Genomic DNA, 17,491 nt, shown 5'->3' with positions numbered 1-17,491 from the left:
CCTTCTGCCTCAGCCTCCTAAATCCTGAGTCATTAAGATTACAGGTGTGTGCCATAGTGTTGTGCCTGGCCTTTTTTTTTTTTTTTTTTTTTTGGTACCAGGGATTGAACCTAGGAGTGCTCAACCATTGAGTGACACCCCAGCCCGCTCTGTATTTTATTTATTATTATTATATTTTTTATTATTTTTTAAATTTCTTACATACATGACAATAGTGGAATGCATTACAATCATAATTATCCACTCACAGCACAATTTTTTGTAACTCTGTATATAAAGTATGTTCACACCAAATTATGCCATTATACATGAGCTGCTATTATTATGATGATTATTATTACATTACAATTCTTAACCATTCTGTATTTTATTTAGAGACAGGGTCTTGCTGGGTTATTTAGAGACTTTGAATTTGTGCTCCTCCTGCCTCAACCTCCTCAACCACTGAGATTACAGGTGTTCGCCAGCACACCCAGCACTCCTAGTAGGTTCTTGACTAAGCCACCGAAAGGAATTTCAGGACACATCAAAAGAGGCACAGCCAGATGCAGTGGCGCATGCCTGTAATCCCAGAGGCTCAGGAGGCTGAGGCAGGAGGATCGTGAGTTCAAAGCCAGCCTCAGCAGGAGCGGGGCCACTAAAAAACTCAGTGAGACCCTATCTCTAAATAAATACAAAATAGGGTTGGGGACTTGACTCAGTGGTTGAGTGCCCCTGAGTTCAATCTCCAGTACAAAAAGAAAAAAAAAAATAGAGGCACAAAGAAAGATATATATAAGAAAGTGAAGAGATTTATGTAAGATAGCACATGATAGAGCAGAATATACATTCAAAGGGAGAAAGAATGTGGGTACTTAAGAAAGAGACACATTTTGGGGATCTTGCGTTCTTTTTAAAGGACTTTTTGTAAATAGTGAACTTGAGAAGTAGGGAGGTGGTGAGGTCAATTCTATCAATCAACCCCATGAGCCCAATTCTATTAATCATGGAGCACAAAAGACAGGTCACAGTGGTCTGGTTCTTTCAGGCTCTCTAAATTAATGTCATCTGGTCAAAAGATAATATTTGGAATTTATTCATATCATAAGCCTATAACAATATTTTCCCATGACTTTACTTAGTCTAAAGAAAATATGTAGGGGCTGGGGTTGTGGTTCAGTGGTAGAGTGCTCACCTAGCATGCATGGGGCACTGGGTTTGATCCTCAGCACCACATAAATGTAAAATAAAGATATTGTGTCCACCTAAAACTTAAGAATAAATATTTTTTAAAAAGAAAGAAAGAAAGAAAAAACTATATAGTGTAAATTAGCAATGCGACCAGCTTGGTAATTAATGTCTGTAATTGAAGCAACTTGAGAGGCTGAAGCAGGAGGATTGCAAGTTCAAGGCCAGCCTCAGCAACTTAGTGAGACTATCTCCAAAAAATAAAAAGGTCTGGGGATGTGGCGCAAGCGGTAGTGCGCTCGCCTGGCATGCGTGCGGCCCGGGTTCGATCCTCAGCACCACATACCAACAAAGATGTTGTGTCCGCCGAGAACTAAAAATAAATATTAAAAATTCTCTCTCTCTCTAAAAAAAAAAAAAAAAAAAAGGGCTGGAGATGTCACTCAGTGGTAAAGCACCACTGTGTTCAATTCCCAGTACCCAAAACACACACAAAAAAACTATCAATATAAGTAGGTATTAATCACCTAGACTCAGAATATTCTAAGATTCGAGAGTGTTGTAAAGAACTTTGGCTCTCTGATCACACAGCTGGCTGTCAAGATGGTTCTGTATTATGATTATGTTAATTTTGTAGCAGAAAGAAGTTTAATTTGGACCTGCTCATCCTGTAGAAGATGGAATTTTATTCTGCGAATTTTGAATAGTTTCAAAGGGAGAAGGTTAAAGTCAATGGAAAAACTTAAAATCTCACTGAATATCTCAAGAATAAAATCACAGTTGTTTCTGAGAAATAATTCTCTAAGGTATTTGAAATATCTTAAGAATAATCTTTGTGATTGGTTTCATGTGGTTGCTTCTGACAAAAAGATTTATGAACTTTGTTATTTCCAGATTAGTCACGATAAAGATGAATCTGAGGACTAACTTGTCTCCCTTCTTAGGGTTTTGCTTTTTAATAAAACAAATGAAATATAAACTACAAAGAGCCATCTAGAAATGGACTTTATCAATGAAGAAAAAATTGTTCTCAAGAGAGGGAGAGAGAGAATTTAGGTGTGAGCAGCATGAGTAGCCCATGCTTGTAATCCCAGCAAATCAGGAGGCTGAGGCAGGAGGATCACAAGTTCAAGGTCAGTTGAACAACCTAATGATCCCCTGTCTCAAAACAAAAAATAAAAATGACTAGGGGTATAGCTCAGAGGTAGAGCACCTCTGAGTCAATCCTCAGTACCAAGAGAAAAAAAAAAAAGAAGAATTTAGGTCTAGAAGAAAACAGGCTTGTGGAGTAAAGGTGAGGATGATCACAGAGCTCCTCTGATTTCAGATTACAGTTTCTCCGGTCTATCTATACTTGTTTCCTCCTTCCTACCTCTGTATGTTTGAAATGAGGGTAAATAAAATTAATTTTATTAAGTTAAAATAATTTTACCTGTTTGTGTGTGTGTGTGTGTGTGTGTGTGTGTGTATGTGTGCAGGCACACCTACTAAAACATGACATAAGTAACTTGCATTGTATTTCTTTGCACAGTGCTACTCGAGATTTCAATGTGGGAGATGGCATAGGAGAAGAGGAGAGGAGTAGGGGAAATAAAAGTGTACAAAGATTCCTGTCTCGCTCAGGAAGGTTTCACTGGTTCCTGGATCTAAAGATCCAGCATATTAACATAAATAGGTGGACTCATAGCCTCCAGACATATTAACATAAATAGGTGGACTCATAGCCTGCCCCTCCTCTCTGTCCCCTCTCCCGCCCTGTCCCCTCTCCTGCCCTGTCCCCTCTCCCTCCCTGTCCCCTCTCCCTCTCTCCTCTTTCTTCTCTCTGTTTTAGCCCCACTGTTTTGAACAGTGATTTTAGGATGGGGGTGCAGCCAGGGGTGATGGTGCATGCTTCCAGTCCCAGCTGCTCAGGAGGCTGAGTCAGGAGGATCACTTGAGCTCCGAAGTTCCAGGCCCACCTGGGCAACAGGAAGATCCTGTCTAAAAAATAAAACAAACAACAAGAGAAAACTTTCCAACATGAACTCTATGACATTGGGATAAAAGTCCCCGAGAAAGTAGAATAAGAAATACAACTTAAGGGGCTGAGGTTGTGGCTCAGTGGTAGAGTGCTCACCTAGCACGTGCGAGGCCCTGGGTTGGATCCTCAGCACCACATCAAAATAAATAAATAAATAAATAAAGGTATTGTGTCCAACTACACCTAAAAATAAAAAAGAAAAGAAAAAAAGAAATACAACTGAAAGAGAAGAAATGGAGTAAAATATCTGACTCTGACTCTTGGGGGTTTAGCCCAGTGGGGGAGCACTTACCCAGCATGCTTTGGGTTCCATCCAACACTTAGCAAAACAAACAAACTTTTTTTTGTTTAACTTTTAATTTTCATCAATTTCTTTTTCTTTTTTTTCCTGGTGATGGGGGCTGGGGGGGGCTGGGGGTTACGGGGGATTGAACCCAGGGTGCTTAACCACTGAGCCTCATCCCCAGCCCTTTTTCATATTTTATTTAGAGACAGGGTCTCACTGAGTTGCTTAGTGCCTTGCTCAATTGCTGAGGCTGGCCTTGAACTCACAATCCTCCTCCTGTCTCAGCCTCCTTAGCTGCTGGGAATACAGACCTGCGCCACTGTGCCTGACATCAGTTTAAACTTATAGAAAAGTTGCAAGAATATGGTGACTAATTCCTGTATATTCTTTATCACAACAACCCAATTTACTTTAACCTGGGGCTCTACACCTGGTAGGCAAGTGCTCTACCACTGAGTTGCCCCAAAGGTTTTATTTAAATGTTGATACTTCTAGTTTCATTAGAAATGACATCCTTTGGTTTAGGGATAGAAGTCAAGGGTGGAGTTCTGGCCTAGCATGCCCAAGGCCCTGGATTTGATCTCCAACACTGCAAAAACAACAAATTTTTTAAAACAACAATTTTTAAAAATGCATCTTTTGCAAATATTTAAGTCTACAATAAGAAAATTTTAGATGTCAAATGAAAATTGTGTGAGGGGTGTTAAAGAAAAATGAGGCAAAACACTGGTTAAAGATGCTAGGGCAGACCCTTCAAGGGGGCCACTACCACTGCGGGTGTGTAAACAGTGGATGTTGCGGTGGGGCAGAGACACTGGGGTCAACTCTGGACACAGCACGGGCAAGTAGCTCTAGATGGCTGAGGGGCAGGGTGGGGGTCAATAGGTGGAAAATTACTAAAAGGAAATATCAGGGGTGAGGGAGACTTTGGCTACACTGACCTAAAAGAATTTTTTTTTACAAAATGCCAAGGTGATCAGACATCACCTGAGGGGTGTTGGGAGATAGGAGGAACCCATCAGATATGGAGGGTGAGCAGTTATCAAGGATGGAGGATCCCTGCTTAACTGATTTGCCAAGTTCTGCTTGCTGAAACTGCACTTTATAAATAAGTGCACAGACGGATCTTAAGAGGAGGTTCAGGAGCTTGACTAAAGTTTGGCCAAGCAAAGAATGTTTGTCAGGGATACATAGTTTTACCTAATTATTTTAGGGACTGTGTGAACAAAAAGTTTTAAGACCACTCTAATAAAAGTAGAACCAAAACATTAGGAGAGAGAAAGAAAAATGAGAGTGAGAGACAGAGAACAACAAAAATTGTTCTAGAAAATAAAGGGAAAGCACAAGGCTCCTAGTAGTGGGAAACTTGACATAAAGAGGCAGGAGTGAGACAGCGAGGTGGACCGGGCAGGGAGGGCGAGTGCCTTGTAGGAGGGAAAAAGGGAATTTTTTTTGAGGGAACGGGGAGGGAGACTATGCCATCCTAGGACACACCAGGCCTGAAGAACAACCTGTGCCTGCCCCTGACAGCTTCAACCACAGGGACTTTTCCTTAGCTACCCCTAGCAACGGCCAACCACAAAACCCACCCCTACCCGAAGCCGCGAAGCACTTCCTCTCTCCAACAGACATGCTCAATCCCAAGGCCCAGGTCCATCCTCTTAATTATGTAAATAAGGGGTTAAACTTGTGCACTTCTAACAGATCTGTCCAACTCAGAGCATGACAAGCTGGACTGATCCAGACCAGCACCCCACATTTACCTTGGCTCCACCAATCACCTGGCTGGGCCTTCAGAAATGCCTTCAAAAGCCCTCCAGAAATAGGGTTCAGTGGTGGAGTGCTTGTCTAGCATGTGCCCCTGCACCCCATAAAAATAAAGGAATTGTGTCCAGGAAAAAAAAAAACAGAACAAAACAAAAAATCAACAACAAAGAATAGCCAAGTTTCCCCTTCTTTGGAGCCCTTCCTTACTGCAGGATCCTTTTTCTGCTTCAAATAAATCTTGCTACTCTACCTTCCACCTGTCTGTGGATCTCATTTTTTGAATTTGCAAGACAAAAAAACCCCACCTGATATCATGTTCCATGTTACAGGAATAAGTCTAAATAAATGAAGAATCAAATATGACAAGGTACGGTCATGCACACCTATAATCCCAGCAACTCAGGAGGCTGAAGTAGGAGGATCACCAGTTTGGCCAACCTCAGGAATTTAGCAAGGTCTTAAGCAGCTTAGTGAGATTCTGTCTCAAAATTAAAAATAAGAAGGTCTGGGGAAGTGACTTAGTAGTAAAGCACCCCTGGATTCAATCCCCAGAACAACAACAACAAATGTAAATGGATCATATTCTCAAAAGAGAGAAGCTCTGATTGAGTGAATAACCCCAAATCCAGCTATATACTGCTTTTAGAAGATACATATATGGCAGGGCATGGTGGCATATGCCTATAATCCCAGCAACTCAGGAGGCTGAGGCAGGAGGATTGATAATTCAAAGCAAGCCTCAGCAATTGAGCAAGGCACTAAGCAACTCAGTGAGACCTGTCTCTAAATACAAAATAGGGCTGAGGATGCAGCTCAGTAGCTGAGTGCCCCTCAGTTCAATCCCTGGTGCCCTAAAAAGAGAGGGGGGGGAGAGAGAGAGAGGGAGAGAGAGAGAGAGAGAGAGAGAGAGAGAGAACAGTGTAAGAATGGAAAATGGCTTATAAGACAAATGTTTACAGAAAGAAAGTCAGGTACAGCAATATTAATAATATTAATATCAGATAGAATAGAATTAAAGTAAAGGAAAGTAAAAAAAAAACAAAGAAGAGTGTTTTGTATCAATGGAGGTTACCAATTACCCAGAGTAAATCTTTATTTGCAACATTATTTTGAAAAGTATAAAGGAAAGAGTGGAATCAATGAAGAAAATGATGGTTCCACAATCACAATGGAACACATACACCTCTCTCAGAATCAACTGGTAAAGAAGACAAAAAAGATTAGAATAGCCCAATTAACAATAAAGGTCTATCAACAACTTCAAAAAAAAAAAACAAGTTTGATGTCATAGAGAAACATTCTTCCTTACCAAGTACATCTTCTTTCAACAGACACCCCCATATTTTATTCCTGAATCACTTTTTATTCCTGAAAAGTAAGACCAACTGTTGTGGTTTAGATTTTGAAATGAAATTGTTTCCACTGTTTGTGAATAAAACTGCTGTCAACATTTGTGTACAAATCTTTGTTTGGAATAAATCTTTTTTTTTTTTTTTCGTCTGTACTAGAGATTAAACCCAGGGCTGTGCATATACCAGGAAAGTGTTTTACCATTGAGTTACTCCCCAAGTTCTTTTTAATTTTATTTGGAGCAGGGTCTCTCTAAAGTGCAGAGGCTGGCCTCAAACTTGTGACCCTCCTGGGTATCAGCCTCCTGGGTACCTGGGTAAATACCAAGAATGGAATTGTGGAATCATATGGTAGAAGTATGTTTGACTTTTTTTAGAAACTACCAGTTTTTCAAAATGATTTTTCTAATTAGAAAACAACATACTGCTTTCTTTTTCTTTCTTTTTTGGTTCTGGGGATTTAACCCAGGGGTGCTTTACCTCTGAGATACATCTCCACTCCTTTTTATTTTTTAATTTTGAGACAGAATCTCCGTAAGTGACTTGGAGCCTCGCTAAGTGGCTGAGGCTGGCCTCCAACTTGCAATCCTCCTGCCTCAGCCTCCCCAGCCACTGGGATTATGTTCATGTGCCATCATGCCTGGCAATCTACTGCTTTCTTATGTTGTTATTGCAGGTTGTTATTTAACTGTATCACTGTTACCCAACTTTTCTTTTGCCCATGCTATTTTTTTCCAACTGGATTTCTACAAGTTCATGAGAAGCAAAAGCCATGGTTATACTTCTCTGTGGTCTTTTGTGTTTGCTATAATGCTGTGTACATACGAGGCACTCAATAAATTTTTTTTTGTGTGTGTGTGTGTGTGCACGCGTGCGTTTTGTTGTTGTCGTTATTTGTTTGGGGATTTTCTTTTTTTCTTTCTGTATGTGTGTCAGGGGAGGGGACAGAGTCTTTCTATGTTTCCCCGACTGACCCCAAACTCCTGGACTCAAGTGATTCTCCAGCCTCAACCTCATAAGCAGTTGGGACTACAACTGTTCGTCACCATACCCAACTTGAAATAAATATTTTTGAATGATCATTTATTTATTTAACTGGTGCTGGGGAGGGAACCCAGAACGTTGCACGTGCTACACACACACTGTACCACTGAGCCCAGCCACTTGAATAATTATCAAACGATTAGAATGTCTTCAGTTTACTCCCCAAGGCTGGGGATGGAACCGAGGGCCTCCTACATACTATGTAAGTGCACTACTAACTGCATCCCCAGTCAGGTCTGCAATAGACTTTTTTTTTTTTTTTTTTTGGTACCAGGAATCAAACCCAGGGTGCTTTTCCACGGAGCCACACCCCAAGCTCTTTATAAAAAAAAAATATTTAGAGACAGGGTCTCACTGAGTTGCTTAGGACCTTGCTATTGCTGAGTCTGGCTTTGAGTTCAAGATCCTCCTGTCTCAGCCTCCTGAGCTGCTGGGATGACAGGCATGTGTCACCACATCCAGATGCAATATACTTTAAATGACAAAACATCTTTTAATTTACTCTGGAAGATTGCTATATAATATCATTCTCTTGAAAGTAGAATTCAACATCAAGGTGGTCTACCTTGAACTCACTGTAAGAGCCTAGCATGAACTCATTGAAGGCAGTAAGGCTGCATCCTAGTTGCCTACACTCTATCTAGTCTATTTTTCTCTCCTTATTAAAAACATTGATTTGGGGCTGGGGTTGGGGCTAAATTTTAAAGTAATTCTTCCATTTAATTCTTAAAAAAAAAACCTCTGATTTGTTCAAAGTGCCCACCTGAAAACATGGAGCCTACCCATCCCCGTGAAGCTATGGATAACCATGTAATACAGTGCAGGTCAATGTATAAGCGGAAGTCCCAGGCCTAGAGGATTCTAGGAAAGTTTGTTCAATGGAGAAGACTCGGCTGGGAAACCTTTCACCTATTGGCTTTACCTTTTTGCTTTTTTTCTTGTTGGAGTGCTGATGTAAGTTCCAAATATTGAGAAGGTTCAGCAGCCATTCTGCAAGCATGAGGAAAGAAATCATGTACTACAGATATGAGAAGGGAAAGATGGAAGGAGTCTGGGTTCCTGATGGCATCATGGAGTGGCTGTCTAGCCTTGACTGCCCATTCCGAGACCTCAAGTTATGTAAAAAATTTAAATACCATGGCATCTGGGGTGTGTGCGTGTGTGTGTGTGTGTGTGTGTGTGTATGTGTGTGTGTGTGTTAGTTCCCTGGGGTGCTCTACTACTGAGCCAGTTGCTGGGATTTTAGGTGTGCACCTCTTGCCTGGCCAGTATTGGGGTTCCTGTTACCAGTATTTTTTTTTGGTACCAGGATTGAACTCAGGGGCACAAAACCACGGAGCCCCATCCCCAGCCTATTCTGTGTTTTATTTAGAGACAGGGTCTCACTGAGTTGCTTAGGGCCTCGCCGGTTGCTGAGGCTGGCTTTGAACTTGTGATCCTCCTGCCTCAGCCTCCGGAGCCTCTGAGATGACAGGCGTGGGCCACTGTGCCTGGCTGACCAGCACTTTTACCTGCCATGTCGTTCTCATGAGTAGGTTACCAGCAAGTAGGACAAGTAGGGCAACAGGAAGCGGGTGGCGCCCAGAGACATAACTTTTTATCGGCAGTACTTTTTTCTAATACCAGGAAAACTTATGAGTCATTTAGTGTCACAGGGTCACTGCTCAGGAAAACTGAGTTTCCAAGGGAAGACACAGCGAGCTCAAGGCCAGGGTCACCTTTCCAGTTTCTTGTCCCACCCTGCAGTCCTCCTATTTTCCTGGAATGTGCTTTCCTCCTTATTTTTCCTGGCAAATCCTGTTTCTTCTTTCTTTTAAAAGTTTCTCAATCTCAGCATCACTGACATGTGGGGCTGCGCAGTTCTCTCTCTCTCTCTCTTTTTTTTTGTTTTTTCAGTGCTGGGGATCAACTCAGGGCTTCCTGCAGGCCAGGCAAGTGCTCTGCCACCGAGCCTGTCACATAGGATGATGAGCAACACTCCAGTGGCACGCCCCGCCCCAGTTGTGATGACTGAAACCATCTTCAGACACTGCCCAGCTTCCCAGGGAGCCCAGAGGTCCCCCAGTGGAGACTCGGGGCTGCACACTGAGGTCCCTCCAATCTGTGCCCCTCCAGTTCCCAGGCAGCTCACGATGGCTTTGCTGCTGGGCGCTGGTGGGAGCAGGCTCACCATCTGTGACTGCATGGGACACTGGGAGGACTTTCAGGCTGAGTGTCTCTGCATCTCCCTGATGATGGATGAAAGAGATTTTTAAACTGGTTCAGGAGAAGAATGGGAAGAGAATTCAGGAATTCCATCTTCTGGATGCCATGATTTACTTGTCTGGTTGGTTTTTGGTGCTGGGGGTGAGCGCCTGCTAGGCAAGCACGCTCCCTAGCAACCTTCCCAGCCCATTTTTCTTTCTTTCTTTCTTTTTTTTTTCCTTTTGGTACCAGGAGTTGAACTCAGGGGCCCTTGACCACGGAGCCCCATCCCAGCCCTATTTTGCATTTTATTTAGAGACAGGGTCTCACTGAGTGGCTTCGTGCTTTGCTGTTGCTGAGGCTGGCTTTGAATTCAGGATCCTCCTGCCTCAGCCTCCTGAGTGGAGTGGGGATGACAGGCGTGTGCCACCGCGTCGCATTGAGACAGGCTCTCACTATGTTGCCCAGACTTTCCCCAGGCTCCTGGTTCGAGCAGTGCTCCTCCTTAACCTCTCAGTAGCTGGGACGACAGGCGTGCGCCTCAGTGCCCAGCCCAGGGCCCTGATTTTGACATTCACTGTTACAGGCTTACGTGTCCTGCGCTTTTGCTTGGAGTCTTGTTTTATCCATTCCCAGGCTTTTGTGAAGAGGCAGATTCTAGTAGGGACACGTCACACTGTTCCTGGATCTAAACGTACCTATTGAAATGGAAAAAGAGAGCAACATCTTATGTTCTCACAGAGAAAGAAAGAAAGAAAGAAAGAAAGAAAGAAAGAAAGAAAGAAAGAAAGAAAGAAAAAACTCTTCAATGATCCAGGAGAGAGCAAAGGGCAAAATTCTGGATGGGTGTTTTTGTTTCCCTCCTGGAATCAAAGTTGGGTCTTGATCTTGCGGGAAGTGCTGAACACACTCCTTTCACTTCCCGTTCCCCTGATGTCATCACCGTTTAAATGATCAGGGTACAAGTACCACAAATGCAGAAACCAACTAGCTGCCTAGGACTTCATTACCTTCTGTAAATGGACAAAGTCATTTTGGACTAGTCATTCTACCGTGTTTAATTATTTTATTTAAATATTTGTGGTGCTGGGGATTGAACCCAGGGCCTTGTGCATGTGAGGCAAGCACTACCAACAGAGCTGTATCCCCAGCCCCAATTATTTTATTTTATTTTATATTTTGGTATTGGGGATTGAACTCAGGAGCCCTCAACAACTGGAGGCACATCTCCAGCCCTATTTTATGTTTTATTTAGAGACAGGATCTCACTGAGCTGCTTAGGACCTCACTTTTGCTGAGGCTGGCTTTGAACTCTCGATCCTCCTGCCTTAGCCTCCCAAGCTGCTGGGGCTACTGTGTTTAATTTTATTAGTATGTTTTTATTGACTGATTGATTGATTGATACTGGGGATGAACCAGGGGCACTTTACTGCTGAGCTACATCTCCAGTCCTTTTAATTTTTTAATTTTGAGATAGGATTTCACTACATAGCTGAGGCTGGTCTCCAACTTGCAATTCTCCCGAGTCATTGGAGTTCCAGACCCGTGCCACCATGCCCAGCAGTATCTAATTTTATTTTTCTTCGCAGTGCTGGGGATGCAACCCAGGGCCTTATCCATGTTAGACAAGTTCTCTACCACTGAGCTACATCTCCAGATTTAGCATTTCTTCAAGAAGGACCTTTAGGAACCATTTAGTAACATCGAGATGCCTGGCGTACGGGCAAGAAATCCTTCTGCTCATAAGGACAGACACTCTCCTCAGTCTTGTGGCTGCTAACCCCTTTCTGGAAAATGTTGCAACACTTCCTGCAGTTCCCTTGTGCATATCAGGGTTCTAAGAAATTCAATCCACCTCTGGTTTCTGCAAAATGCAGCAGGTCACTTGTACAGTCAATCAAACAGGGACTAAACGGCACGACGACAAATGGAAAAGGTTCACCTGAAAACTGCGAAGACGTCACTCTCTCCCTCCTCCACTTGGCAAGGACCAGAGCTTCAAATGGCTCTGTGCTGGGTTTTGTCTTTTTAAGAAGCACACACTCTATTGCTGGTAACTATTCTTTATTTCTAAGTTTAAAAGCAGCAAAGGAAACAAGTTTTATCTTGTTTGAAAGAAGTTTAAGTGCTCCAGGCTCCCATCTCTTCCCTCCTAGGAGAAATAAAAGCAGTTCACTGGTATGGAAATTTTTTATAAACAAAAGTGTGTGTGTTTGTTTTTGTGGTTTTTTTTTTTTTTTTTTTTTTTTGGCACCAGGGATTGAACTCAGGGGCCCTTGACCCCTGAGCCCCATCCCCAGCCCTATTCTGTATTTTATTTAGAGACCGGGTCTCACTGAGTTGCTCAGGGCATCGCCGTTGCAGAGGCTGGCTTCGAGATCCTCCTGCCTCAGCCTCCCTAGCCACTGTGATGACAGGTGTGTGCCACTGTGCCCAACTTCAAATAAAGTTTTTATTTGGACATCATTTAAATATACAGAGAAGTTGCAAAACTAGGGTGGAGAGAGGACAGTTCATGGGTAGGGTGCGGGTGGATGAGAAGGATAACTAGAAATGTTCTGTAGCACAGAAGAACTGTGGGTGACAGCAGCTAATTGAATATTTCAAAATGTCCAACAGAGGATTTTGAGTGTTCCCAACACAAAGAAAGGATAAATGTTGGAGGTGATAGGTATTTCAATCACCCCAACCTGATAATTACACAATACATGCATGCATTGAAATGTCATGCTGTACCCCTTAAATATTCATAATTGTTATGTGTTAAATTAAATATTTTTTAAATATTTTTTTAGGTGTAGATGGACACAACACAATACCTTTATTTTTATGTGGTGCTGAAGATCGAACCTGGGTTCCGCCTGTGCTAGGCAAGCGCTGTACCGCTGAGCCACAATCCCAGCCCCCAAATTAAATATTTTTAAAGTATTTTTTTTTTAATATTTATTTTTTAGTTCTCGGCGGACACAACATCCTTGTTGGTATGTGGTGCTGAGGATCGAACCCGGGTCGCACGCATGCCAGGCGAGCGCGCTACCGCTTGAGCCACATCCCCAGCCCTTTAAAGTATTTTTTAATGTTGCCAAGTGAGCCAGGTGTGAATGCACACAACCGTAATCCTAGTGAGTCAGGTAACCAAGGTGGGTGGATCAAAAATTCAAGGCCAGCTTCAGCAATTTAGCAAGACCCTGTTTCAAAATTTAAAAGTTTATTTTTTTTTAAGTTGCAGGTGGACACAATGCCTTTATTTCTATTTATTTACTTTTATGTGGTGCTGAGGATCGAACCCAGTGCTCCGCACATGCTAGGCAAGTGCTCTACCACTGAGCCACAACCACAGCACCCAAATTAAAATTTTTTAAAAGGACTGGGGATGTGGCTTAGTGGAGGGAAAAAGTTTGCTAAATGACTACAGAGAATTCCCACATACCCCTCACTCAGCCCCAGTGTCCCCTAATGTTATCAGCTTACATTATTGTTGTCCATTTGTTAAAAACTAAGACATCAACACTGACACATTGCTATTAATTAAACCAGCCTTTGAGTGGATTTCTCCAGGTTTTCCCTAATGTTTTTTTTCTTTTTTTGTACTGGGGATTAAACCCAGGAGCACTTAACCACGGAGCCACATCCTGAGCTCTTTTTTATATCTTATTTACAGACAGGGTCTCACTAAGTTGCTGAGGCTGGCCTCCAACTTTCAATCCTTCTGCCTCAGCCTCCTGAGTTGCTGGGATTACGGGAGTGCACCATAGTACCCAGCTTAATATCTTTTACTATTCCAGGATCTGGCACTGGTTTCGATCACTTAGGTTCTGGGTAGAACATTTGTTTTGGAAAAAATGCTCTGTGATTAATTTCAGTAAACAGTATTTATCTAAAGAGCTAAACTTCTCAGCCCACAAAGACACTGCCTTAGATAATGCTGGGAGTTTTTGCACAACCTGGCTTCAGGGAGACTGGATTTCCTGAGAGTGGCCCAGGGATTCTCAGCATAGGGAAAAGAGAAAAAGAAAAAGAGAAGAATTCTTCCCTTTATTTACAACTGACTTTGCACATCTAATATTCATGTGGAGAACGACTGCAAACCATAGTTTTCAGCTCTCTCATAATTTTTTTTTATGAAAACACCCAGAATTTATGTGGTTTCAAGGGTCAGCTGGATAAATATAGACCAAACTCTGGTTTGGTGAATAAAAGGGATATGAGAAGAGAAAAGTTTCAGGCTTGGAGGAGGAAGTAGAACTGAATATATATCCCAGAGGATCCTGGAAGAGACCTTCCATCATCCGTCCGTTCATCTTCCAATCGTACGTCTGTCACTGCAAGGTGGGGGCAGGGAATGTTTGAATGTGAAATGATGGACATGGGTAGGTTTTCAGCTGTAGTTAAAAACACACTAGTTGGATAACCTTGAATGAGTTGCTCAATCTTCCTGAGACTGTTTCCTTGGCTGTAAAATGAGAATTAAGTTTTGTTGTTGTTGGTTTGTTTTTTGTTTTTGGTACCAAGGGTTGAAGCCAGGGGGCATAACCACTGGGCCATATCCCCAGCATTTTTTCTTTTTTCTTTTTGACAGGGTCTTGCTAAGTTGTTTAGGGCCTTGCTAAGTTGCAAAAGCTGGTTTGAACTTTCATCCTCCTGCCTCAGGCTCCTAGGTAGCTGGGATTACAGGTGTGCCCCACCGCACCTGGGCTAAAATTGAGTATCTAATAAGATAATGTATTTAGCACAGTGCATGACATAGAGAAAGCACATGATATATGTTAACTGTTATAATTATTGTTACTGTTATTATTAGTTTATTGCCAAAGGTATTCCACCCTAATGCCAACAAACTTTTTCAAACTCTTCTTAATCAGTCATTAGTCTCATCTGCATATGTAGATATTCAGGAGCCAAGCATGTTGAGGGTTCTCAGTCTAAGTGGAACAATGGTGTATCCAAGTTCTTAAAGTATGTCTAAGAAGTGGTGGGCTGGAGATGTGGCTCAGCGGTAGCTCGCTCGCCTGGCATGCGTGCGGCCCAGGTTCGATCCTCAGCACCACGTACAAACAAAAGATGTTGTGTCCGCCGAGAACTAAAAAATAGATATTAAAAAAAAATTCTCTCTCTCTCTCTCTCTCTCTCCTCTCTCACTCTCTCTTTAAAAAAAAAAAAAAAAAAAAGAAGTGGTGCACAGGGCTGGGGCAGGGGCTCAGTGGTAGAGCGCTTGCCAAGCACATGTGAGGCACTGGGTTCAACCCTCAGCACTGCATAAAAAAGATAAATAAAAATAAAGGTATTTGGGCTGGGGCTGGGGCTCAGCAGAAGAGCACTCGCCTAGCACGTGCAAGGTGCTGGGTTCAATCTTCAGCATCACATGAAAATAAATACATAAAATAAAAGTGTTGTGTCCAACTACAACTAAAAAAAATAACATTTTAAAAAATAAATGTATTTTAAAATGGTTATTAAAAAATATCTACTGATTTAAAAAAAAAAGAAGTGGGGCACAGTGGTGTGCCCCTGTGGTCCCAGTTATGATTTTTCTCCAGTTGCCCCCTCCCCCACCTGAGAACATAATGCTTGCCTGGCCTCCGGGTGGACCAGACCCTGCCACAGGCTGCCAATTAGCTGCCCTGTTACTGTGACCTGAAATAAAATTCCCAGCAGAGGACTACAAACATTTGCTGAACACACAGACCTGTGACCTGTGGCTGCAACTGCAGGATTCCGGAGAAGGGGGGAGGGTGTTGTTTGGATTGCACCATCACTTCGGGTCTGTGGCTCCAGGCGGCTGTGGGCCCCTAACAAGGTGAGTGCGGCTGTCACATCTGGGAAAGAGGAGGAGGTTATGATCTGCAGTTTTAAAATGCGATTCTGTGCCTAGCATGCTCAAAAACCTGGGTTCCATCCCCTGCATGACAAATAATAAAGTTTCTTTTAAAATGAGACTGTTGTTTTATACAATAATCATTTTCAGCCAGGCGCGGTGGCACACATCTGTAATCCCAGCGAGTCTGGAGGCTGAGGTAGGAGGATTGCAAGTTGAAGGCCAGCCTCAGCAACTTAGTGAGGCATTAACCTTCTCAAGGACTCTCCCCCATTGTTATTTGTTTTTATGGGAAAAGGTGGAAATGTGTGTAAAAACAGCCGAGGAGCCTGCCTGGAATACAGGAAAGAGTTTAACGTTTATAATTCAGGGCTCCAGGACAAAGGTGGCCTATCCCCATCTGACTTCACTTTGGGAAATAATGCCGAGATATGGAGAGGAGGTGACAGGAACTAGAAGAAATCCCTGTTTGAGACATCCACCTGCTCAGAAACAGCCCCTCAGCTCACAGAAACAGCACGAGCTGGTGTCTGGAACTCACACAGGCTCAGAACCTCTAGCTCAGAACCTCGGAAAGGGCTCGTTGTACAGAGGGCACAAGTGAAGAAACAGGTGAAGATTCTCTGATAACCCACAGACACCTGTGGGAGGGACCGGGTCCTTCAGATTCACCTACCAGGTGACCTCGTTCCTTGGCATCTCCAGTGGTCTATGAATATAATTTTTTTCTTACCTTCTAGAACACATAAAGGGGTAAAGAAGTAGCTGGCCCATTCACAGCTTTGGATGGGAATAAACATTTCGCATATTAAAAATTTTCTGCAGGGCCCTGAAAAATCAGATTTGGCCAGGTGCAGGGGTGCACACCTGTGATCCCAGCCGCTCAGGAGGCTGAGGCAGGAACATCCCAAGTTGAAGGCCAGCCTCAGCAACTTAACCAGACCCTGTCTCAAATTTTTAAAATAAATAAATAAAAAGAGCTGGGATGTAGCTCAACGGAAGACCTGGGTTCACATCTGCAGTACTACCAAAAAGAAAGAAAGAAAAGAAAACCCAGATTTGCTCAGGATTGCTGAAAGTGCATCATCTAAATTTAATTCAAAAATATTGGATGTCAGTGGCTCAGGAGGCTGAGGTAGGAGGATCGTGAGTTCAAGGCCAGCCTCAGAAATTTAGCAAGGCCCTAAGCAACTCAGGGAGACCCTGTCTCTTAATAAAATATAAATAAGGGCTGGGGATGTGGCTCAGTGGCTGAGAACCTCTGGGTTCAATCCCGGATACTCATAAATAAATAAATAAATAAAATTAAATATTGGCGCCTTCCCTAATCTCTCTCTCTTTCTCTTTTTCATAGGGCATCTGGCCCCACTCCCCTCCCTTTGCTCCAGTGTTCCACACACACCCCAGGAGCTGAAGGGAGGGGGAAGATGACGTATTGACCTGAGTTTCTCCTGAAATGCTCCCCTGCACCTGTGCTCACGGCTGCACATTCAGTGCTTTCTGACTTGGTGTTCAAGGTAAATAAACCAGCATCCTGATCAGCCTCCCGGCCAGCAGACCTTGGTTTGAGGTCATGCATTCATCCTGCAAACGGTGCTGCCTTTATGCGGCTCTCCGGGAGGAGTATCTAGAAGACGAGTCCTGTAGACAGTTCCGGTGCAGAATAACCAGACCCTCCCATCACAGGGCCATCGGGGAAGGCTTCATGAAAGAGGGCGTGTTTGCGTGGACTTTGAAGGACGGAGAAGGGTTTACACAGGATTTAGCTTTGTTTTCCCTCCTGTCTCCCTTTTCCCTGCTAAAGAAGCTAGATGCCACCTGGCACCTGGGATAAAATCTCAATAAGGAAATAATGTTTA

Source organism: Urocitellus parryii, chromosome 3 (genome assembly GCF_045843805.1).
Source record: "Urocitellus parryii isolate mUroPar1 chromosome 3, mUroPar1.hap1, whole genome shotgun sequence".
NCBI lineage: Eukaryota > Metazoa > Chordata > Mammalia > Rodentia > Sciuridae > Urocitellus > Urocitellus parryii.
This window is presented reverse-complemented; position numbering follows the sequence as displayed.